This window comes from Aquarana catesbeiana, linkage group LG06 (assembly GCF_042186555.1).
Source record: "Aquarana catesbeiana isolate 2022-GZ linkage group LG06, ASM4218655v1, whole genome shotgun sequence".
NCBI classification, from domain to species: Eukaryota; Metazoa; Chordata; class Amphibia; order Anura; family Ranidae; genus Aquarana; species Aquarana catesbeiana.
Genome location: NC_133329.1, coordinates 14,912,828 through 14,938,780, shown reverse-complemented (window position 1 = coordinate 14,938,780; position 25,953 = coordinate 14,912,828). Strand labels below are relative to the sequence as shown.

The following is a 25,953-nucleotide window of genomic DNA, read 5'->3' as shown; positions in this document are numbered from 1 at the left end:
AGTAAAAAGCAACAGTCTTTGAAGTATTAAAACAGGAAAAGATGATAATCCCTTCACCAGTTTTCAGTGTGTATAGAAAGCACACCACACCACCTGAGAATCAAATCTGCTTACCAGATATCAGCAAGTGATTGAAGCATTGATTAATAACTTCCCAAGAGATCTCATCTGAACTCGTCAATCACCAGTAAGTATATGGTTAAAATACACGGCAAAGCTCGCATCCATTCACTTGTCCCACCATCCATTCACGTGTCCCACCATCCATTCACGTGTCCCACCATCCATTCACGTGTCCCACCATCCATCCACGTGTCCCACCATCCATTCACGTGTCCCACCATCCATTCACTTGTCCCACCATCCATTCACGTGTCCCACCATCCATCCACGTGTCCCACCATCCATTCACTGGAGCGTCTCTCCCAATCAAGGGGATATCATCACCAAATGGAAATAAAGCAGCATATAGTGAAACCCGTCTCACTTGTGGAAAGAATTTAATGTAACAACTTTCATGTACAGTCAATAAGCACGATCATCATAAAACAAAACAGCATGTGTTCCATAGCCAGCCTGACATGTTTCATCCCAGTGGATTTCATCAGAGGCGTCACTGATGATATCCACTTGGATGAAACATGTCAGGCTGGCTATGAGACACAAGCACGCTGAATGCCGCGGCTGTTTTGTTTTATGATGATCATTCCTATTGATCGTTCTTAGTGCTGACGACAATTGTAACTTAGCTGACTGGTTACAGAAGCTCCCCATTTTGTTATGAACCATTGCAAAACATAACAACTCTGTTGGGGTGGGATGATCTGAAGTGTGGAATTGCAGGAACTGAGGCTGATCTGAGGTCTTACTGTGCAGGAATTGGGGATGACCCGAGGTCTGAATGTAGGCGAGTGCAGTCTACTTTCTCCACTGTAGGTGGCGCTCTTCTGCATCGGCATCGCAGTAAAAGTCAAGGGGCATATGGTTCCTCTATGGTAGGGATATGCAATTAGCGGACCTCCAGCTGTTGCAAAACTACAAGTCCCATCATGCCTCTGCCTCATGCTTGTGGCTGTCAGAGTCTTGCTATGCCTCATGGGACTTGTAGTTCTGCAACAGCTGGAGGTCCGCTAATTGCATATCCCTGCTCTATGGTTTCCTGGGTCACTGGGGAAGCTATCTAATTGGATATAGGATACTGCAGCCTTTTGTGACTCTGACAGCCATCTTGGGTCAAACAGAGCCTATTTGAGGCCCTGAGTGTGGAAGATATTTTGGTAGTGGGCCATAAATAGGCTGCTAATGCTCCCCTCCTGCTAGATGTCCGGCTTTCTCTGATTACTATTCTATTTGAGTTTTGGCCCAAAACAAGCATGCGGCCAGTGAAGTCATTTGATAGGCTTTGATGCTTCCCTAACATACTGCTTCCATGGTCACTTGACCTGACCTGGCTGTAACATTGATCCTCTGGATACAGTGTGAATGTGCTAGATCCTCTGTCAGGCTTCTATTACTGTCTGTGATCCTGCTGGGTAGATTGACTTTGTCGATCTGTCCTCATTACTATTGCCATTGGTAGTGAAAGTGATCCAGAACAGGAATAGAGTGGACATCTTCCAATGGGAAGACCTGTTCAGGGGACAGCTGTCTAGGAGGGAATTTCCCTTCTTGAAGATATTTAGGCTTCTTTCACGCAGGTGTGCTTTTGCTGCAGTAGAAAGCACCTTTCCAGTGTGACGAAAGTGCGTAAAAATGATTCCCATTTAAATCCCGTGCAACTTTTCACATCACTGCGCTGAACTTGTGCTGCATCTGCACTGTGGTTTGAAAAGCCCTGCATGCTGTATCTTTGATGCACTTTTCAAAAGCACTCCAAAAATTCACCTTCCATTTTAACTCAATGGAGACGCACCAAAAAATATACCAAAAACGCACCAAGGGTACATTTTTGATACTTTTTTTTGGGGGGGGGGGTCACATGACAATTAAAAAAAAAAAATGCTGATAGGAAGCTGGCACCTAGTGAGTCAATCAAGCTTTGTGGTATAATATACCAAGGGGATCAGATGCTCTATCCAGATATGACCTCCAGGTGGACCTCCGAACAGGTGTGAGGTATGGATGGACTCAGTAGATATAGGCAGTCAGCCCCACCATTAAAAGAAAGAGGAAGGCATATAGCGTAACTCCGTATGGAAATTTTAATACATGAAATGCAAAGGAAATACACTCACATGTTTAGCAGTAAAATCAAGTGCTTGTATAAAAGAAGACAGTGGTCTCAGCATATCCGACCGACGCGTTTTGACTTAGAAGTCATCATTCCCTATTGGCTGAGGCAGCCATTGGCTCCTGCTACTGTCAATCACAGCCAGTGAGCCGATGAGGAGAGAGCAGGGGGGCTGGCCAAACTGTGGCCCTATGGGTCTTATGGATGCATAGAGCAGGGCTCGGGAGCGAGCATGCACCATAGCACCAGAGTGAAAGATAATGTTACGCCGAGTAAATTGAGTAAATTGATACCCAACATGTCACGCTTGAAAATTTCACCCGCTCGTGGAATGGCAACAAACTTTGACCCTTAAAAATATACCTCACATGTGTGGTTTGAACACCTTTTACATATGCGGGTGCGACTTAGGTATGCGTTCGCTTCTGTGCACTTTAAAAAAATAAAAAATGTTTTTTTCTTATTTATTTTACTTTTTTTTTTTTTTTTTTTTACACTGTCCCTTCAAAAAAAAAATTTTCAGATCACTTTAATTCCTATTACAAGAAATATAAACATCCCTTATAATAGAAAAAAGAAGCATGACAGGACCTCTTTAGTGTGAGATCTGGGGGGGTCAAAAAGACCTCAGATGTCACATTTACACTTAAATGCAATACAAAAAAAAAAAAAGTTTTAATTTTTTTTCAATAAAAAAAAAAGTTTCCCCTTTAAGGCCGTCGAGTGGAAGTGACGTTTGACGTCGCTTCCATCATCCAACGTCATTGAGTGGAGTGGGGGGTCCATCATTCCCTCACTCGACTCACAGCCTCTGCGGGGAAAGGACCGGAACATCTTCACCGCTACCGGCGGTCCCGGTAAGGGGGTGGGCACCTCTCCCACTGCTGATAAAAGTGATCTTGTGACAATTCTGCCACGGAGACCACTTTTATCTCAAAGAGGGCCTCCTGCCGTTGCAGAAAATACGGGGGTTATGGCAGCTATCTGCTGCCATAATAACGGTATTCTGTATCAAAATACCAACGTACAGCTACAGCGATTTGTAGTAAGTGGTTAATATTAAACCAACAGTGATTAAAGCAGAAAAAAGTTGTTATATTTTTGTCTATAGAATATATATATATATATATATATATATATATATATATATATATATATATATATAAATAATATATTGTATGTAGCACCCTGGAGTTTAGGCAGGGTTGCTCCTCACAAATTGACTTGCCAGGAGTAGTCATTCTGGTCAATTGTTGGAGATCTATTGATTCCACCCTAAGTTTGGCCTTGTTGCACTTTTCTCTTCTACCACTAGGTGGCCGGGTACTTGGTGGTACTAGATATGAGAAGGGCAACGTAAGGTCAAGTTATGGATATATGAGGTATCTCAGCCAATGGGCAGGGGTTTTCTTGAGTCCCTTGGCCTGCTGGGAGAGTATATATATATATATATATATATATATATATATATATATATATTCGGGCGGGGTCAGGTGATCGGTGTTCTATGCCACCTGGACGGCTGTCTGGGTGGACGTGTGTTGTACTGCCCGGGCTGCTAGGCCGGAGATTGGGCCTATCCCGGGCACGTCTGACTGCTAGGCTGTCTGAGGGCCTATCCAGTAGCAAGAGAGCAGCGTAGTGTTGGGATTGCGGCTTGCAGTCCAACCAGAAGTGACGGTTCTGCCGGCCGGAGAACCTGTCGTGGTCAGAGGTAGAGGGGAAGCTGTCGCCACTAAGGGACCAACCACCTTATTACCAGGGACCACAGTGAGTAACTGAAGAAAGTACCAGAGCAGCATTCTCACCAACCGCGGAAGGTGAAGACGTCGGAAACTTCAGCAGGTGTCAAGCCAGGGACCCAACCATTGGAGGTGACGCTTGCAGAGCAGCCTTGTGTGTCAAGCCAGGGACCGAGCAGGCCAGTGGGGTGACGCTTAAGAGGTTTCCTGAGTGCCAAGCTAGGGACCCAGCAGAGAGGCGGGGGTGGCGTTTGAGGAAGATACCACCGGGAAGATTGGAGGAGCTCAAGGGATTCAGTGGCAGTGAATCAGCGGGTCTAGTGAGAGAGACTGGGAGCTCAGTGGGCTGAAGAACTACAAGGAGCAATTGTAGTGAAAGTGAAGGAACTGTTACATTTGTGTTAGGAACTGTTAAAGACTGTTGCCATAGGAGACAGCATTCCTGCACATGCAGATGTGGCGTCTTGCTGGATGCCTTTCCCTCCATGGCTGTCCTCCTGTTGAAGTCTTGGTGTCTGCCAATTAATCTTGCAACTACCTAAGGGTGTCCTGGCCCTAACTCTCTCTCCCCCAAAAAAAAGTTTGTTAAGAGAAATAAACTTTATTTTGCATTCAAGAAGTGTCTGGCGCCCAATAACTTTAACTACTCTACACCCACAATGCCTCACAACCCACCACTCACAGAAGGATGTCAGCTATCCCTGGCCCTGGAGGTTCTCATTAGATCAAAGGATGCCTGGGACCTTGCTACATATATTATATATATACAGTATCTCACAAAAGTGAGTACACCCCTCACATTATTGTAAATCTTTTCTTCTATCTTTTCATGTGACAACACTGAAGAAATGACACTTGTCTACAATGTAAAGTAGTGAGTGTACAGCTTGTATAACAGTGTAAATTTGCTGTCCCCTCAAAATAACTCAACACACAGCCAATAATGTCTAAACCGCTGGCAACAAAAGTCAGTACACCCCTAAGTGAAAATCTCCAAATTGGGCCTACAGTAATTAGCCATTTTCCCTCCCCGATGTCATGTGACTCGTTAGTGTTACAAGGTCTCAGGTGTGAATGGGGAGCAGGTGTGTTAAATTTGGTGTTATCGCTCTCACTCTCTCATACTGGTCACTGGAAGTTCAACATGGCACCTCATGGTAAAGAACTCTCTGAGGATCTGAAAAAAAGAATTGTTGCTCTACATAAAGATGGCCTAGGCTATAAGAAGATTGTCAAGACCCTGAAACTGAGCTGCAGCACGATGGCCAAGACCATACAGCGGTTTAACAGGACAGGTTCCACTCAGAACAGGCCTCGCCATGGCCGACCAAAGAAGTTGAGGTCACGTGCCCAGCATCATATCCAGAGGCTGTCTTTGGGAAATAGACGTATGAGTGCTGCCAGCATTGCTGCAGAGGTTGAAGGGGTGGGGGGGTCAGCCTGTCAGTGCTCAGACCATACGCCGCACACTGCATCAAATTGGTCTGCATGGCTGTCATCCCAGAAGGAAGCCTCTTCTAAAGATGATGCACAAGAAAGCCCGTTTGCTGAAGACAAGCAGACTAAGGACATGGATTACTGGAACCATGTCCTGTGGTCTGATGAGACCAAGATAAACCTATTTGGTTCAGATGGTGTAAAGCGTGTGTGGGGGCAACCAGGTGAGGAGTACAAAGACAAGTGTGTCTTGTCTACAGCCAAGCATGATGGTGGGAGTGTCATGGTCTGGGGCTGCATGAGTGCTGCCGGCACTGGGGAGCTACAGTTCATTGAGGGAACCATGAATGCCAACATGTACTGTGACATACTGAAACAGAGCATGATCCCCTCCCTTCAGAGACTGGACCGCAGGGCAGTATTCCAACATGATAACCACCCCAAACACACCTCCAAGATGACCACTGCTTTGCTAAAGAAGCTGAGGGTAAAGGTGATGGACTGGCCAAGCAAGTCTCCAGACTTAAACCCTATGGAGCATTTGTGGGACATCCTCAAACGAAAGGTGGTGGAGCGCAAGGTCTCTAACATCCACCAGCTCTGTGATGTCATCATGGAGGAGGGGAAGAGGACTCCAGTGACAACCTGTGAAACTCTGGTGACCTCCATGCCCAAGAGGGTTAAGGCAGTGCTGGAAAATAATGGTGGCCACACAAAATATTGACACTCTGGGCTCAATTTGGACATTTTCACTTAATGGCTGTGTGTTGAGTTATTTTGAAGGGACAGCAAATTTACACTGTTATACAAGCTGTACACTCACTACTTTACATTGTAGACAAAGTGTCATTTCTTCAGTGTTGTCACATGAAAAGATAGAAGAAAAGATTTACAATATATATATATATATATATATATATATATATATATATATATAAATAAAATAAACATTTTGCAAGACAATAACATAAAAAAAAAAAAAAAAAAGCCTTGTAAAATATTATTGTATTAATATGTTACTTTGTTATCTTAAGTAATGACAGAGGTATTGCCAAATAAACAAACCTGTGGCACAAATGAAAAAAAAAATTGCTCTGGTCCATAGGGGGTGTTAAGGTGTGAAGGGGTTAAGCCTCATTGCTCTTTGGCATCAAGCTGATGTGAGCAAACATAAACCTCTCCGCCCATTGCTGATTGTTCTCATACAGAGGTGACCGCTCATCTAAAAATCACCAAACTTCCGGATCACCGGTGAAATTATACTGACGGAGACCCTCAACCTCCTCCCACCGTTACAAGGTAATATTGACCAGAATCTCACTACTCAACACTGCAATACCAGGCTCGGAGGGGAGGGTGGAACATATGGTCGTAACACAGGATAGTCCTTCAATAAACTGGGAAATAATGTCCCTGCGTTGCATGGCATGCATGCTCTATTGGGTTATTCTGCATTATACCATGTCTGGAATTTGTTCTCTGCAAGGAGGAGAAAGATTTTGTGCTACATATGAAGCAATGTAGGGAGGGCGGGAGTTTTTCTTTGGTAAACAGCGTCCCACATTACCCATTAACAGCTCTGAGAGTCGTCAAACATCCAACAAGGGGCCCATCCTCCACTCATAATGTTACGTTATTTACCACTAATGTCATGTACCTGTATGCAGAGCCTGAGATGACGATGGTGGCCTCCTGCACAATTCCTGTCTGGGTGTTGAGACAGGAATTTCAGGTGTGAAGGTAAGGCACAAGTGCCAAGGTGTAGAGCAGCCTTTCTCAGCCTTTTCAACACAGAGGAACCCTTGAAATAACTTTCCATTCTCAGGGAAACCCTGCTAAGAATTACCGTATTTATCGGTGTTTAACACGCACTTTTTTCCCCTGAAAATAGGGGGCAAATCACGGGTGCGTGTTATACGCCGACAGCGTACCTTGGAGGGGAAGGAGGGGGACGAGCGCCGCCGGAATTCGCAGAGTCGTCATCTCCTCTCCACTCGGCTCTCACGTCACACACACACAGTCCCGCCACTGGCATTGGACCGGTTTTCCATCTATCACAGGAGCTGGTCCAATGCCGATGGCGGAGGCGGGACTGTGTATGTGAGTGCCGACTGAGAGCCGAGTAAACAGGAGATAACAGCTCTGTGATTTCATGCATTGAGAGATGGTGAGGCTTAATCAGGCAGCTGGATTGATGGGGGAGATGGGCGCAGATCAGGCTGCAGATGGGCGCAGATCAGGCTGCAGATGGGCGCAGATCAGGTTGCAGATGGGGGCGGATCAGGCTGCAGATGGGGGCAGATCAGGCTGCAGATGGGCGCAGATCAGGTTGCAGATGGGCGCAGATCAGGTTGCAGATGGGCGCAGATCAGGCTGCAGATGGGCGCAGATCAGGCTGCAGATGGGCGCAGATCAGGCTGCAGATGGGCGCAGATCAGGTTGCAGATGGGGGCAGATCAGGCTGCAGATGCGCGCAGATCAGGTTGCAGATGCGCGCAGATCAGGTTGCAGATGGGCGCAGATCAGGTTGCAGATGGGCGCAGATCAGGCTGCAGATGGGCGCAGATCAGGTTGCAGATGGGCGCAGATCAGGTTGCAGATGGGCGCAGATCAGGCTGCAGATGGGCGCAGATCAGGTTGCAGATGGGCGCAGATCAGGCTGCAGATGGGCGCAGATCAGGCTGCAGATGGGCGCAGATCAGGCTGCAGATGGGCGCAGATCAGGCTGCAGATGGGCGCAGATCAGGCTGCAGATGGGCGCAGATCAGGTTGCAGATGGGCGCAGATCAGGCTGCAGATGGGCGCAGATCAGGTTGCAGATGCGAGCAGATCAGGCTGCAGACGGGCGCAGATCAGGCTGCAGACGGGCGCAGATCAGGCTGCAGACGGGCGCAGATCAGGCTGCAGATGGGTGCAGATCAGGCTGCAGATGGGTGCAGATCAGGCTGCAGATGGGTGCAGATCAGGCTGCAGATGGGCACAGATCAGACTGCAGACAAGCGCAGATCAGACTGCAGACAAGCGCAGATCAGGCTGCAGATGGGCGCAGATCAGGCTGCAGATGGGCGCAGATCAGGCGGCATATGGGTGCAGATCAGGCTGCATTGAGGCTGCAGATGGGCACTAATCAGGCTGCATTGAGGCTGCAGATGGGCACTAATCAGGCTGCATTGAGGCTGCAGATGGGCACTAATCAGGCTGCATTGAGGCTGCAGATGGGCACTAATCAGGCTGCATTGAGGCTGCAGATGGGCACTAATCAGGCTGCATTGAGGCTGCAGATGGGCACTAATCAGGCTGCATTGAGGCTGCAGATGGGCACTAATCAGGCTGCATTGATGCTCACTGACCATTATTTTGCTTCAAAGTGGTTTATTTAAAAAAAAAAAAACGTTTTTTTCCTAAAACTTCCCTCTTAAATTGGGGTGCGTGTTATACGCCAATAAATACGGTACTTTATCTACAACTCATGATACATTAGTGTGATGCCAGTGGGAAGAATGCTTCTTACACTTGTGGTCATTGGGAAGAATTACCCCCTTACAGATAGCTAAACATCAGATCAATGGTGTCAGTGGGAACTTATCTGAGAGGCAGAAATTGCTCAAGGAATCCCTAGCAACCTCTGGAGGAACCGTAGGAGCACAACAAAATCCGTTGTCGGAAATTCCGATCGTGTGTACACAAATCTGACGGACAAAGTGCCACGCATGCTCAGAATAAATAAAGAGATGAAAGCTATTGGCTATTGCCCCGTTTATAGTCCCGACGTACGTGTTTTACGTTACCACGCTCAGAATGATCGGATCTTCCGACAACTTTGTGTGACCATGTGTATGCAAGACAAGTTTGAGCCAACATCCGTCGGAACAAATCCTAGGATTTTGTTGTTGGAATGTCCGATCAATGTCTGACCGTGTGTACAGGGCATAATACTGTGATCAGTGCTAAAAAAATGCACTATCACTGTACTAATGACACTGGCAGGGGATGAGTTAACATCAGGGGCGGTCAAAGGGTTAAATGTGTTCCCTGGGAGTGCTTTCTTATTGTGTGTGTGTGTGTGTGTGTGTGTGCGGGGGGGGAGGTGCTTTGACTGGGGAAAGACAGAGATCCGTGTTCCTGCTTAGCAGAAACACAAGATCTCCATCTTCCCCTCTTACAGTACGGCAGTCTGACTTGTTTACATAGGCAGATGGCAAAACGGCGGTCTGCCTTTTTCTTGAGAACGATCGTGGGGTGCAGGCGAACATCGCATCCGCTGGACCCGCTGATTGGCTCCCGCTGTGTCCAATCACAGAGGGAATGGGTCACCCAGTGCACAAAATGTGCAGAAGGGCCGCCCTGCTGCAGTATATCTGCATGGAGCGGTCCGGCAGAGGTTAAAAATTGCAAATGGGAACGCTTGTTCCCCCTACGCAGGGTCTGTATGGGGCCTCAGATCAATAACGTTACTGGAGACTGCCAAAGGATGTAGTATAGTGCAGGGGATTGCTAGAGACCAGGGTCATGCTACAGGGGAAGTTTAGAGACTGGGGACATGCTACAGGAGGTGGTTAGAGACTAGAGATATACTACAGGAGACTGTCTGAGAATAGAGATATATGCATGAATGAATCAATGAATGAGTAACTTGCATAGCGCTACATATGCAAACTAAATTGCCTCAAGGCGCTTTGCCACCGGTGCCCATCTGGGTCTTCAGAAGAGATGGGTCTTGAGCTTCTTCCTGAAGGCCAGATTAGAGATCTACTACAGGAGACTGTCCGAGACTAGAAATCTACTACAGGAGACTGTCCGAGACTAGAAATCTACTACAGGAGACTGTCCGAGACTAGAAATCTACTACAGGAGACTGTCCGAGACTAGAGATCTACTACAGGAGACTGTCCGAGACTAGAGATCTACTACAGGAGACTGTCCGAGACTAGAGATCTACTACAGGAGACTGTCCGAGACTAGAGATCTACTACAGGAGACTGTCCGAGACTAGAGATCTACTACAGGAGACTGTCCGAGACTAGAGATCTACTACAGGAGACTGTCCGAGACTAGAGATCTACTACAGGAGACTGTCCGAGACTAGAGATCTACTACAGGAGACTGTCCGAGACTAGAGATATACTACAGGAGACTGTCAGAGACTAGCGATATACTACAGGAGACTGTTAGAGACTAGAGATCTACTACAGGAGACTGTAATGTCCTGTACACACGGTCGGATTTTCTGACGGAAAATGTGTGATAGGACCTTGTTGTCGGAAATTCCGACCGTGTGTAGGCTCCATCACACATTTTCCATCGGATTTTCCGACACACAAAGTTTGAGAGCAGGCTATAAAATTTTCCGACAACAAAATCCGTTGTCGGAATTTCCGATCGTGTGTACACAAATCCGACGGACAAAGTGCCACGCATGCTCCGAATAAAAGAAGAGATGAAAGCTATTGGCTACTGCCCCGTTTATAGTCCCGACGTACGTGTTTTACGTCACCGCGTTCAGAATGATCGGATTTTCCAACAACTTTGTGTGACCATGTGTATGCAAGACAAGTTTGAGCCAACATCCGTCGGAAAAAATCCATGGATTTTGTTGTCGGAATGTCCGATCAATGTCCGACCGTGTGTACGGGGCATTAGAGACTAGAGATATACTACAGGAGACTGTCAGAAACTAGAGATATACTACAGGAGACTGTCAGAAACTAGAGATATACTACAGGAGACTGTTAGAGACGGAGGACATGTTACAGGTAACTGTTAGAAACTGGGGACATGCTCTAGGACAGGGGTCTTCACACTTTTTAAACAAAGGGCCAATTTATTGTCCTTCAGACTTTAGGAGGGCCGGATTTTGGCCAGCAGGGGCAGAAAATGTCACGGGCTCAGCACGAGTGAGAATAAATATAACCTTAGGGTTAGTGGTCAATAGGAGTAGTGTCCCTATTAGTAGGAGGTCCCATCATTGGAAACGGTGGAAGAAATAGTGCCCCATTGTTGGTGTCAGTGGGAGGAATAGTGCCCCATTGTTAGTGTCAATGGGAGGAATAAAAGCAAAGGGCCGCATAAAGGCTAGCAAAGAGCCACAGTTCGGAGACCCCTGCTCTAGGAGATGTTTAGAGACTGAGGATGTGCTACAAGGGATGGGGCTTAGGGACATATTACAGAAGGTAATCAGAGACCATGGACATGATATAGGAGATGGTTAGAAAAATTGTGTTCCCTACAGCCCCTCATAAATACTGGTGCTACATTTGATATTTCCGGTAGCAGCATCCACTATAAAGAATCAAATGATTAACCAGCAGAAGCCAAAGCAATGAAGATTTTTCCTTCAACATGCTTGAGTTCTGGCAGTGCAGGCACCATAGAATGTGCACCAGTCATGGTGGGGAAGGTACTTACGGTAAGTGCATAGGTGGTGCTACAGAGTGAACCCCGGCGTGGAACAAGGAGAAGCTTTCCTTACATCACAGGTCACATGACACGGACCCTCAGGGGAGGTCCAGGAGCACTTCTACTGCACCAGGTCATGTTCTGATTGGGTGAGAGACTCTAGGTAAGGACAACCCTGATTTGCACCATTGGAGGATCACCAGATCTGGATACAATTATATGACAGACCAGAGCCGGGCTTCAGGGCTCCAATAAGAAAGGCAAAGTTCCCTCTGAGCAGGGAAGGGCTGCTAGGAGTATTGAAGGCTGATAAGACTCTGAGGAGTATTTACAGAGAGGAGGGAGGGGAAGAGCAAATACAGGAAGGCATCTGGAGCTCACACCTTTCTACAGATGATTAGCTGTTTAATGGCCGGCACACACTGCTGATTATACCTTATACAGGTGATACTCAAAAAATTTGAATATCATGCAAAAGTTCATTTATTTCACTAATGCAACTTTAAAGGTGAAGCTCATATATGAGAGACTCATTACATGCAAAGCAAGATAGTTCAAGCCGTGATTTGTCATAATTGTGATGATTATGGCTTACAGCTCATGAAAACCCCAAATCCACAATCTCATAAAATTAGAATATTACATGCAATCAATAAAACAAGGATTGTACATAGAACATTATCAGAGCTCTGAAAAGTAGAAGCATGCATATGTACTCAGTACTTGGTTTGGGCCACTTTTGCAGCAATTACTGCCTTAATGCGGCGTGGCATGGAAGCCATCAGCCTGTGGCACTGCTGAGGTGTTATGGAAGACCAGGATGCTTCAATAGCGGCCTTCAGCTCTTCTGCATTGTTCGGTCTCATGTCTCTCATCTTTCTCTTGGCAATGCCCCATAGATTCTCTATGGGGATCAGGTCAGGCAAGTTTGCTGGCCAATCAAGCACAGTAATCCCACGGTCATTGAACCAGGTTTTGGTGCTTTTGGAAGTGTGGGCAGGTGCCAAGTCCTGCTGGAAAATAAAGTCAACATCCCCATAGAGCTCGTCTGTGGAAGGAAGCATGAAGTGCTCCAAAATCTCCTGGTAGACGGCTGCGTTGACCCTGGACTTAATGAAGCACAGTGCAGCAACACCAGCAGATGACACGGCTCCCCAAATCAACACAGACTGTGGAAACTTCACACTGGACTTCAAGCATCTTGCAGTGTGTACCTCTCCATTCTTCCTCAATACTCTGGGTCCTTGGTTTCCAAATGAGATGCTCAATTTGCTCTCATCAGAAAAGAGGACTTTGGACCACTGAGCAACAGACCAGGTCTGTTTTTCTTTAGCCCAGGTAAGACGCTTCTGACGTTGTTTGTTGTTCAGGAGTGGCTTGACAAGAGGAATAAGACATTTGAAGCCCATGTCCAGGGTCCGTCTGTGTGTAGTGGCTCTTGATGCACTGACTCCAGCCTCAGTCCACTCCTTCTGAACGTCCCCAACACTTTCGAATGGCCTTTTCCTGACAATCCTCTCCATGCTACGGTCATCCCTGCTGCTTGTGCACCTTTTTCTTCCACACTTTTCCCTTCCACTTAACTTAACGTGCTTTGATACAGCACTTTGGGAACATCTAACTTCTTTTGTAATTACCTTTTGAAGCTTTCCCTCCTCATGGAGGATGTCTATGATGGTTTTCTGCACAACTGTCAGGTCAGCAGTCTTTCCCATGATTGTGATTCCTACTGAACCAGACTGAGGCCAGGTTTACACTGGTGCGACACGACACTCGTCCTACTTTGGATCCGACTTTGCCCTGCGACTTGAAGTCAGAGACGCGTCCGACTTCAAAGAATGGATCCCCGCCAATATCAGGCACTGTGTTTGGTATGAATCTTGAGGGGAAACTACACACCAAATTTTAAATAAAAAACCGGCATGAGTTCCCCTCCAAGAGCATACCAGGCCCTTGGGTCTGGTATGGATTTTAACCACTTAAAGACCAGCCTCATTTTGAATTTTAGCTTTTTTTTTGCTAGAAAATTACTTAAAACCCCCAAACATTATATATTGTTTTTTTTCTAAGACCCTAGAGAATAAAATGACGGTCATTGCAATACTTTTTTTCACACCGTATTTGCGCAGCGGTCTTAAAAGCCTGCTTTTTTTTGGAAAAATTTCACTTTTTTGAATAAAAAAATAAGAAAACAGTAAAATTAGCCCAATTTTTTTTATATTATGAAAGATAATGTTACGCCGAGTAAATTGATACCCAACATGTCACGCTTCAAAATTGCGCCCGCTCGTGGAATGGCGTCAAACTTTTACCCTCAAAAATCTCCATAGGCGATGTTTAAAAAATTCTACAGGTTGCATGTTTTGCGTTACAGAGGAGGTCTAGGGCTAGAATTATTGCACTCGCTCTACCGATCGCGGTGATACCTCACATGTGTGGTTTGACCACCGTTTTCATATGCGGGCGCTGCTCACATATGCGTTCGCTTCTGCGCACGAGCTCGTCGAGACGGAGTTTACATTTTTTTTTTTCTTATTTATTTTACATGATTTTATTTATTTTTACACTGTTTAAAAAAAGAAAATTGGGTCACTTTTATTCCTATTACAAGGAATGTAAACATCCCTTGTAATAGAAAAAAGCATGACAGGTCCTCTTATATATGAGATCTGGGGTCAAAAAGACCTCACATCTCATATTTACACTAAAATGCAATAATAAAAAAAAAAGTGATTTAAAAAAATGATATTGAAAAGAATGTGCCTTTACGACGTATTGGCGGAAGTGACGTTTTGACGTTGCTTCCGCCCTGCAGTGTCATGGAGACGAGTGGGCGCCATCTTCCCCTCACTTGTCTCCATGCACAGCTAGGCAACAGATGCGATCACCTCCGCCACTGCCGACGGCTCCGGTAAGCGGCGAAGGGCACCGGATCGCGGCGGGAGGGGGGGCCCTCACCCGCCACCGATAAAAGTGATCTCGCAGCGAATCTGCCGCAGAGACCACTTTTATCTGAAAGCCAACCACCGCAGGAAAACAGGGATACCGGGGTTATGGCAGCTAGCTGCTGCCATAACAACGATATCCGTCCCCAAAAAGGGACGTACATCAGCAAGCGGCGGTCGGCAAGTGGTTAAGGGGAACCCCCTATGCCGAAAAAACGGCGTGGGGGTCCCCCCAAAATCCATTCCAGACCTTTATCTGGGCATGCAGCCCGGACGGTCAGGAAAGGGGGTGGGGACGAACGAGCACCCCCCCTCCTGAACCGTACATGGCCGCATGCCCTCAAAATTGGGGGGTAGGTGCTTTGGGGCAGGGGGGCACACTGCGGCCCCCTCACTTCAAAGCACCTTGTCCCCATGTTGATGAGGACAAGGGGCTATTCCCGACAACCCTGGCCGTTGGTTGTCGGGGTCTGTGGGCGGGGGGCTTATCGGAATCCAGGAGCTCCCTTTAATAAGGGGGCCCCAGATCCCGGCCCCCCGCCCTATGTGCATGAGTATGAGGTACATCGTACCCCTACCCATTCACCTGGGGGAAAATAAAGTGTAAAAAAAAAAAAAACAAACTAGACAGGTTTTTAAAGTAATTTATTAAGCAGCTCCGTGGGTCTCTTTAGACTTGGGGGGATCTCTTCCGACTTCTCCGCTCTCTCCAGCCTCTTCTCCCACTCTCCAGATCTTCTCCCACTCTCCGGTGTCTTCTGCCAGGCTCCTCCGCTATCTTCTGCTCTTTTGCCCGCTCTTTTGCTAGAGTTGGCCCAGTCTTCTTCACTATTTAACCTGAATTGACGTCTACTGATTCTTTTTAAGTATTTGTTTGTTTAATCAAACCAACAAAATGGCGTCTTTGTCTCTCCTATGGATTGTGCTCTATCCCTAGGAGCGAGTCTTTTGTCCCACCAACAAAATGGCCGCTATGCCAAATTTGAATGGTCCGCTGGAGGGGCGTTTCTCCTCCGCCCCCTATTTAAGATGGCTCAGCTAGCTGGAAATTAGGTCCTTGATGACACACTGTGGGAAGGCGAAACGTTGACGCTATTTCCAGTATCACTGACGTCACTTCCGGTGGAACGCATGCCAGGAATGGCATTTTTACACCCACAGCTTAATTTTGAGGCTTGTTTTTATCTTACTTGTTGTAAGTACCCACTCCCTTTTTCAATAATGGTACTTCACTATCAGTTCCCTTTTGTATTTACTTCTGGGCACCTGTTGTTTCTGGCTGAGAAACCCTTAAAGGAATTCTAGACCTGAAGACTTATCACCATATCAGTCATTCCAGGATGTTCTTATCAAGCTTTAATTGACCCACCAGTCTGAAAAGCTGGGGGTCATTCTGATCTGGTGAGTGGGGATACATGAGGGGGTGTTGCACACCTGAATTTTATTGAAAGCACCTTATTTTTCCTTCAATTTGGATTGGAGCACCTGTAGTCACTTTATTTACACCCACAGCTCCATTTACAATGAATTCTGTCATCTCATCTTATGTATCATCTCAGCAGCACTTGAAGCTGGATACACACTATCCAATTTTCTGCAGATTTTTTCCTTCAGATTTACCAAAACCATATAATATGAGGTCAAACCTTAATGCCCCGTACACACGATTGGACTTTCCGCCAACAAAACCGTGGATTTTTGTTCGAAGGTTGTTGGCTCCAACTTGTCTTGCATACACACAGTCACACAAATGTTGGCCAACAATTACGAACGTGGGAACGCGGCTCCTTCTGCTTGATTCCGAGCATGCGTGGACTTTTGTGCACCGGACTTGTGTACACACGATCCAACTTTCTGACAACAAAGCTTTGTTGGCGGAAAATTTGAGAACCTGCTATCAAACATTTGGTGGCGGACAGTCCGACAGCAAATGTCTGATGGAGCGTACACACGGTCAGACAATCCGACCGTGTGTACGCGGCAAAAGAGTTTCAATTTGTATGCAATCGGGCAGGCCCTTGCACTACATGGTTCTGGTAAATCCACACACTTGTGCGACTTGTCCTGCGACTTCAAAAGTCACATGACAAGTCGTCCCCCATGGTTTCCAATGACAACCATTCATATTAGTATGACTTCAAGTCGTGACGACTTCAAAGTAGTCTCCCTGAAATTGCGGCAACATTGCGTCAAAATCAAGCAATTTTGAAGTCGTAGTAGTGTGAAAGGGGCCTTAAGGAAATCAGACAACAAAAGTTGTATAGTGTGTATGGGATCTCAAACCTGAGGTTTAATCCACTTAGTATTGCCTTCCTTGGTAAATAAGAAGCAGAGGAAGAAAAAATATTACAAAAGGTTAATATATGTGTATATATACAGTATGTATATATATATATATATATATATATATATATATATATATATATATACACATACCGTATATACTCGAGTATAAGTTGACCCAAATATAAGCCGAGGCTCCTAATTTTACCACAAAAAAACGGAAAAACTTATTGATTCGAGTATAAGCCTAGGGTGAGAATGCAGCAGCTACTGTAAGTGGAAAAGAGGGTCAACAATGCCTATCTGCAGCCTCACTGTGCCCATTTGCCACCTCACTGTGCCCATTTTCAGCCTCACTATGCCCATTGCAAGCCATACTGTGCCTATTGTAAGGCTCACTGTGCCGATTGCAAGCCATACTGAGCCCATTGCATGCCTCACTATGCCCATTGCAAGCCATACTGTGCCCATTGCAAGCCATACTATGCCCATTGCATGCCTCACTATGCCCATTGCAAGCCATACTGTGCCCATTGCATGCCTCACTGTGCCCATTGCAAGCCATACCGTGCCCATTGCATGCCTCACTATGCCCATTGCAAGCCATACTCTGCCCATTGCAAGCCTCACTATGTCCAATGCAAACCATACTGTGCCCATTGCAAGCCTCACTATGCCCATTGCAAGCCATACTGTGCCCATTGCATGCCTCACTATGCCCATTGCAAGCCATACTGTGCCCATTGCAAGCCTCACTATGCCCATTGCAAGCCATGCTGTGCCCATTGCAAGCCTCACTGTGCCCATTGCAAGCCTCACTGTGCCCATTGCAAGCCTCACTGTGCCCATTGCAAGCCTCACTGTGCCCATTGCAAGCCATACTGTGCCCATTGCATGCCTCACTATGAGCATTGCAAGCCATACTGTGCCCATTGCATGCCTCACTATGAGCATTGCAAGCCATACTGTGCCCATTGCAAGCCTCACTGTGCCCATTGCAAGCCATACTATGCCCATTGCAAGCCTCACTATGCCCATTGCAAGCCATACTGTGCCCATTGCATGCCTCACTATGCCCATTGCAAGCCATACTGTGCCCATTGCAAGCCTCACTATGCCCATTGCAAGCCATACTGTGCCCATTGCAAGCCATACTGTGCCCATTGCAAGCCTCACTATGCCCATTGCAAGCCATACTGTGCTCATTGCAAGCCTCACTATGCCCATTGCAAGCCTCACTGTGCCCATGTACCTTATCCGCCACTGATGCGGGGAGGGAAAGCCATATTACGCCATACATTGTCTCCTCCTAGTCACAGCAGGGCTGTGTGTATATGAAGTCTGCGCCGTCCAAGCCATCCCGCCTCCTCCTCCTCATCCTTCCGTGACGAGGAGGAGGCAGAGTTTTGTTACAGTAGCTGTGTGTGTATAGGAAGTCTGCGCTGTCCCGCCTCCTCCTCGCCCGTCCGTGACGAGGAGGAGGCAGAGCTTTGTTACAGTGGACGGCGCAGACTTCCTATGCACACAGCCACTGTAACAAAGCTCCGCCTCCTCCTCGTCACAGAAGGATGAGGAGGAGAAGGCGGGATGGCTTAGATGGCGCAGACTTCATATACACACAGCCCTGCTGTGAATAGGAAGGGACAATGTATGGTGTAATATGGCTTTCCTTCCCTGCATCAGTACTGACGCGGCGGCAGATAACCTGACTCGAGTATAAGCCGAGGGGGGGCATTTTCAGCACAAAAAAAATGTGCTGAAAGACTCGGCTTATACTGGAGTATATACGGTATATATATTACTGTATATAGTAATTAAAGGACAGGGGTGCCTGAAGTTACTATATATTATTATGAAGCTATTCGTTTTTGCTCACTGTACTGTGACCTCCTTGTAGTATATATTGATTATTTTAGTAACACACCCGGCTCAGATAACTCTTTGTACCTGCTGGTGTTGTCCGCCCTCCTAGACATTTGTGTGATTTCTCCTTGTGGAGATGTGCATGGTTGGACTTTGGTCTGCAAGTCATTTCATCTCCAGCTGTGTCCGTTTGCCCCATGTTAGCTCCATTTATCCCTGCTCTCAAGGGTATGCAAATTTAGCAAATACAAGTTCGTAATCTGCATGATAAAGTAGGGACTGGCCGGAGAAGGATCTCCTTGATGCAGCTGACCAGCTTGAACATGTATTGCAATTTATGTGAACTAAGAATCCCCATTGGATGGGCTAGCGTTTGCTATGAATGGGTTAATAAGTGGTTACACCTCTTCAGCATCTCATGTGTTGTGTATATGGAGCTATTCAGGGGCTGATCACTCAGAGCTCCATTTCTGGTGCATCATGCAGGTAAGTCATTAGAAAGAGCAGGATTGTGTGAAGATATTGGTTTTCTTCGATATAAGATATGCTCACTGTGGTAACCCTCGTATATTATTTAATTGACTGTTTTGATTGAGAACACACCTGGTTGCTGGTGCTGTTTCCTAGAGTTTGTATGGAAATATATATATATATATATATATATATATATACACACACACTCACAAAAGTAAGTACACCCCTCAGTCACATTTTTGTAAATATTTTCTTCTATCTTTTCATGTGACAACACTGAAGAAATGACACTTGTCTACAATGTAAAGTAGTGAGTGTACAGCTTGTATAACAGTGTAAATTTGCTGTCCCCTCAAAATAACTCAACACACAGCCATTAATGTCTAAACCGCTGGCAACAAAAGTGAGTACACCCCTACGTGAAAATGTCCAAATTGGGCCCAAAGTGTGAATATTTTGTGTGGCCACCATTATTTTCCAGCACTGCCTTAACCCTCTTGGACATGGAAGTCACCAGAGCTTCACAGGTTGTCACTGGAGTCCTCTTCTACTCCTCCATGACAACATCACGGAGCTGGTGGATGTTAGAGACCTTGCGCTCCTCCACCTTCCATTTGAGGATGTCCCACAGATGATCAATAGGGTTTAGGTCTGGAGACATGCTTGGCCAGTCCATCACCTTTTATCCTCAACTTCTTTAGCAAGGCAGTGGTCATCTTGGAGGTGTGTTTGGGGTCATTATCATGTTGGAATACTGCCCTGCGGCCCAGTCTCTGAAGGGAGGGGATCATCATCTGCTTCAGTATGTCACAGTACATGTTGGAATTCATGATTCCCTCAATGATCTGTAGCTCCCCAGTGCCGGCAGCTCTCATGCAGCCCCAGACCATGACACTCCCACCACCATGCTTGACTGTAGACAAGACACACTTGTCTTTGTACTCCTCACCTGGTTGCCACCACACACGCTTGACACCATCTGAGCCAAATAAGTTTATCTTGGTCTCATCAGACCACAGGACATGGTTCCAGTAAACCATGTCCTTAGTCTGCTTGTCTTCAGCAAACTGTCTGCGGACTTTCTTGTGCATCATCTTTAGAAGAGGCTTCCTTCTCGGATGGCAGTCATGCAGACCAATTTGATGCAGTGTGCGGCGTATGGTCTGAGAACTGACAGGCTGACCCCCCACCCCTACAACCTCTGCAGCAATGCTGGCAGCACTTATACCTCTATTTCCCAAAGACAACCTCTGGATATGACGCTGAGCACGTGACCTCAACTTCTTTGGTGGACCATGGTGAGGCCTGTTCTGAGTGGAACCTGTCCTGTTAAACCGCTGTATGGTCTTGGCCACCGTGCTGCAGCTCAGTTTCAGGGTCTTGGCAATCTTCTTATAGACTAGGCCATCTTTATGTAGAGCAATAATTCTTTTTTTTCAGATCCTCAGAGAGTTCTTTGCCATGAGGTGCCATGTTGAACTTCCAGCGACCAGTATGAGAGAGTGAGAGTGATAACACCAAATTTAACCCCCCTGCTCCCCATTCACACCCGAGACCTTGAACACTAACGAGTCACATGACACCGGGGAGGGAAAATTACTAATTGGGCTCAATTTGGACATATTCACTTAGGGGTGCACTCACTTTTGCCAGAGGTTTAGACATTAATGGCTGTGTGTTGAGTTATTTTGAGGGAACAGCAAATTTATACTGTGTGTATATATTACACACACACACACACACACACACACACACACACACACACACACACACTATATAGTCTGTCTTAGCTGTGCATGAAAATGTCTCAGCTTTGCCTAACCATCCAGCCTAAGGGCCACTTCATACCATATGCAGTCCAGTGCGTTTTTTTTTTTTTTTTCTGCATCAAAAACGCATGGAAAGTAGGTTATTTGGTTTTCAATGCAGTTCAAGTTGCAGAAAAAAAAAGTAGAACACATTGCATTTTTCCTGGACTGGAACACTTTAAAATGCATCAAAAAAGCACCGCCCTGGATGCGTTCCAGATGCTTTTCTGCGTGTGCGTTTTTCATGCGTTTCAGTATGTTTTTGATGCCTTTTTGGTGCATTTTTGATGCAGTGCATTTTCTCCCCCCTCTTTTTTTTTTAACCTTAAATAAGGACATGCCTGTTCCAGTGTGTGTGTTTTTTTTTTTTGGTTTTTTTGTGCACTCCTGTGCGTTTTTGATGTGTTTTACATTGTTCTAGTACAGTCCAGTTCAGGAAAAATGCAGCATGTTCTACTTTATTTACAATGTCATTGAAAACCATATAACCTACTTTCCATGCGTTTTTGATGCTGAATAGAGATTTAATCTCAAGTTCCTTATTCTACAGGAAACCTGTGAAATTACCTTGCCAGACTTTTCACCATTTAATATGATTATTTATTTTTTTTTTTTCTTCCTTTTACCAGTGTCGAATAACAAGCAAAAAAAAAACCCAAAACACTTATTTTTTTTTTTTTTTTTCTAGTTTTCAAAATAACTTTGTCATGCTTTGTACCACATCATTTTGTGTCCTTTTGAATAGATATGTGCACTGCCGAAAAATTAGTTTGTTTTCATTTCATTCGTTATGATCGCAATCCGAAAATTAGAAAAAAACGTATAAATTTGGAAATTCAAAAATTTGAAAATCTGAAATCATTAACTAATAATAACTTAACTATTACTACCTATTAAATTATAGGTATTGGAATTTCCTTTCAAATTTGTCTGTCAGAGAACCTAGCGGATACAAATTTATCCGACGTTATGAATTATCCGAAATAACAAATGTTGTATCTAAACAAATGGAACGAAACAAATTAATTAAATAATAATAATTCATTTTCAATGTATTGTTGTTCAATACAATCCCAGACACGAACCGCAAGCTATATTTAAAAATCGCAGACTTAGAGGATTGCTCTCGTCGTAATTTTATTATTTATTTCAGGTACTTATATAGCGCCATCAATTTACGCAGCGCTTTACATATACATTGTACATTCACATCAGTCCTATAATAACTAGACATTTGCATATCGATTCGTACCGAATTAGTTTTTTTTAACCACTTCAGCCCCGGTAGATTTTACCCCCTTCCTGACCAGAGCACTTTTTTGCGATACGGCACTGCATCATTTTAGCTGACAATTGCGCGGCCGTACGACATTGTACCCAAACAAAATTGACGTCCTTTTTTTCCCCACAAATAGAGCTTCCTTTTGGTGGTATTTGATCATCTCTGCGGTTTTTTATTTTTTGCGCTATAAAAAAAAGCGACAATTTTGAAAAAAACTATTTTTTACTTTTTGCTATAATAAATATCCCCTTTTTTTTTTAAAAGCTCATTTTTTTTCTCAGTTTAGGATGATACATATTCTTCTACATATTTTTGGTAATAAAAATGGCAATAAGTGTATATTGATTGGTTTGCGCAAAAGTTATAGCATTTACAATATAGGGCATAGATTTATAGCATTTTTATTATTATTTTTTTTTTTTTTTACTAGTAATGGCGGCGATCTGTAATTTTTATCATGACTGCGACATTATGGCGGACATGTCGGACAATTTTTACACGTTTTTGGGGCCATTGGCATTTATACAGTGATCAGTGCTATAAAATGCACTGATTACTGTAAAAATGTCACTGGCAGGGAAGGGGTTAACACTAGGGGGCGATCAAGGGGTTAAGTGTGTTCCCTCACTGTGTTCTAACTGAAGGGGGGAGGGGACTGACTAGGGGAGATGACAGATCGCTGTTCATACTCTGTATGAACACACGATCAGCCTCTTCTCCCCTCAGAGAACCGGAAACTGTGTGTTTACACACTCACACACAGATCCCAGTTCTCGCCGTGTCACAAGCGATCGCGGAAGCCCAGCGGTCATCAGGACGCACGCGCCCCTAGTGGCCACCTAGGAAAGCGACGTAACATAACGTCGATTCGCCTGCCCGTGGCATTCTACCACAGTAAAACTGCGGTGGCTTGTCGGCAAGCGGTTAACGAATTTCGATAAATTAGTTAATTTGGAAACATCTGAATTACCAAAAACCCATTTGGACGAATGTTTCCGAATATTCGAAATTTCGTAAAGTCCTAAAATCTGAAATAAATGACTAACTGTTAAATTATAGGTATTGGGATTTCCTTTCAAGTTTGGCTGTTGGTGAACGTAACGAATACAAAATTTATCCGAAGTTACGAATTATCCAAAATAACGAATGCCGCATCTAAACAAATGGAACGTAAGGAATTAATAATAAACAAAAATAATAATAATAATAATATTTTATTATTATTAATTCGTTCCATTTGTTTAGATACGTCATTTGTTATTTCGGATATTTTGTAACTTTTGTATTCGTTACGTTCACCAACAGCCAAACTTGAAAGGCAATCCCAATACCTATAATTTAATAGTTAGTTATTAATTTCAGGTTTTCGGATTTACAAATTTTACAAATTTTTTTTCGAATTTCTTAATATATGATTTTTTTTTTCGAATTTACGAATTTTTACAAATATTTGGAAAAGTTCTTACACTTCCCTACCAAGCCAGAATAAAATGACGTCCTTGATTTCGTGAGGGGATATCTGAATGACGGGTGTACTTACAGGCATCATTCAGATATCATTCTTTCCAGCCGGCGATTCTGTGCATGATAAGAATGATCGTAGTGGCAGTTCCGCCGCTTGATCATTCTTTTAGGCGATGGGAGCGGACATAACCCCAACCTCCTGCCACCATCCAGTGCTTCTCCGGGCTCTCCTGTGCCATCGGGGGCCTGGAGAAAGAATCGGCCGGTGTCGGATGACGACCATAGAGATTTCCGGTGACCAGATGGTCACCAGTCATCTCTATGACCGTCGGAGGCCCGGGCGCGACGTTATGACGTCACGCCCGGGTGACGTCATAACGTCAGCATGAGATCAGTGATTTTTTTTTTTTTCTCAATCTCATGCTCTCCAGCCTTGAGGGAGAGATGTGGGGTCTTACTGCCCCCGCATCTCTCCATAAAGAGGACCTGTCACAATAGATTCCTATTACAAGGGATGTTTACATTCCTTGTAATAGGAATAAAAGTGATCAGAAAAATAAAAATGTAAAAAAAGTGTAAAAAAAAAAAAAAAGATAAATGCCCCTGTCCCCGGTAGCTTGCGCTTAGAAGCGAACGCACACGCACGTCCCGCTCACATATGTAAACGCCGTTCAAACCACACATGTGAGGTATCGCCGCATGCGTTAGAGCGTGTGCAACAATTCTAGCCCTAGACCTCCTCTGTAACTCTAAACTGGTAACCTGTAAACATTTTCAAAGCGTCGCCTATGGAGATTTTTAAGTACCGAAGTTTGGTGCCATTCCACGAGTGTGCGCAATTTTAAAGCGTAACATGTTAGGTATCTGTTTACTCGGCGTAACATCATCTTTCATATTATACATAAAAAATTTGGCTAACTTTACTGTTTTGTTATTTTTTTAATTAGTGAAACCGTTTATTTTTTCCCAAAAAAAAGGCGTTTGAAAAATTATTGCGCAAATACCGTATGAGATAAAAAGTTGCAATGAACGCCATTTAATTCTCTAGGGTGTCTGCTAAAAAAAAAACATACAGGTAAAAGCCAGTAAATTTGAATATTTTGAAAAACTTGATTTATTTCAGTAATTGCATTCAAAAGGTGTAACTTGTACATTATATTTATTCATTGCACACAGACTGATGCATTCAAATGTTTATTTCATTTAATTTTGATGATTTGAAGTGGCAACAAATGAAAATCCAAAATTCCGTGTGTCACAAAATTAGAATATTGTGTAAGGGTCAAGATTGTGAAAAAAAAAAAAACATTCAAAAATGTGGGGGAGATTCACAAGGAGTGGACAGCTGCTGGAGTCAGTGCTTCAAGATCCACCACCAAGAGACGCTTGAAAGACATGGGTTTCAACTGCCGCATACCTCGTGTCAAGCCACTGTTGACCAAGAAACAGCGCGAAAAGCGTCTCACCTGGGCTAAGGAAAAAAAGAGCTGGACTGCTGCTGAGTGGTCCAAAGTCATGTTTTCTGACGAAAGCAAATTTTGCATTTCCTTTGGAAATCGAGGTCCCAGAGTCTGGAGGAAGACAGGAGAGGCACAGGATCCACGTTGCCTGAAGTCTAGTGTAAAGTTTTCACCATCAGTGATGGTTTGGGGTGCCATGTCATCTGCTGGTGTCGGTCCACTCTGTTTCCTGAGATCCAGGGTCAACGCAGCCGTCTACCAGCAAGTTTTAGAGCACTTCATGCTTCCTGCTGCTGACCTGCTCTATGGAGATGGAGATTTCAGGTTCCAACAGGACTTGGCGCCTGCACACAGCGCAAAATCTACCCGTGCCTGGTTTACGGACCATGGTATTTCTGTTCTAAATTGGCCAGCCAACTCCCCTGACCTTAGCCCCATAGAAAATCTGTGGGGTATTGTGAAAAGGAAGATGCAGAATGCCAGACCCAACAACGCAGAAGAGTTGAAGGCCACTATCAGAGCAACCTGGGCTCTCATAACACCTGAGCAGTGCCAGAAACTCATCGACT

At 45.0% G+C, this 25,953-nt stretch overlaps 1 protein-coding gene across 3 annotated transcripts in view; it reads left to right on the top strand.

Moving 5' to 3' along the window:
• Positions 1-6,552: 6,552 nt before the first annotated feature.
• The window catches only part of LOC141147508 (uncharacterized), a 49,734-nt gene continuing 30,333 nt past the window's right edge, over positions 6,553-25,953 (top strand). Inside the window, exons 1-2 of one of the 3 annotated variants that reach the window (XM_073634741.1) lie at positions 6,553-6,604; positions 6,656-6,708. The gene's annotated coding sequence lies outside the window, so the exon portion shown is untranslated. Of the gene's footprint in view, positions 6,709-6,999; positions 7,150-25,953 lie in introns of those variants that run through there. The other 2 variants (XM_073634740.1, XM_073634742.1) reach the window with 2 other exon arrangements.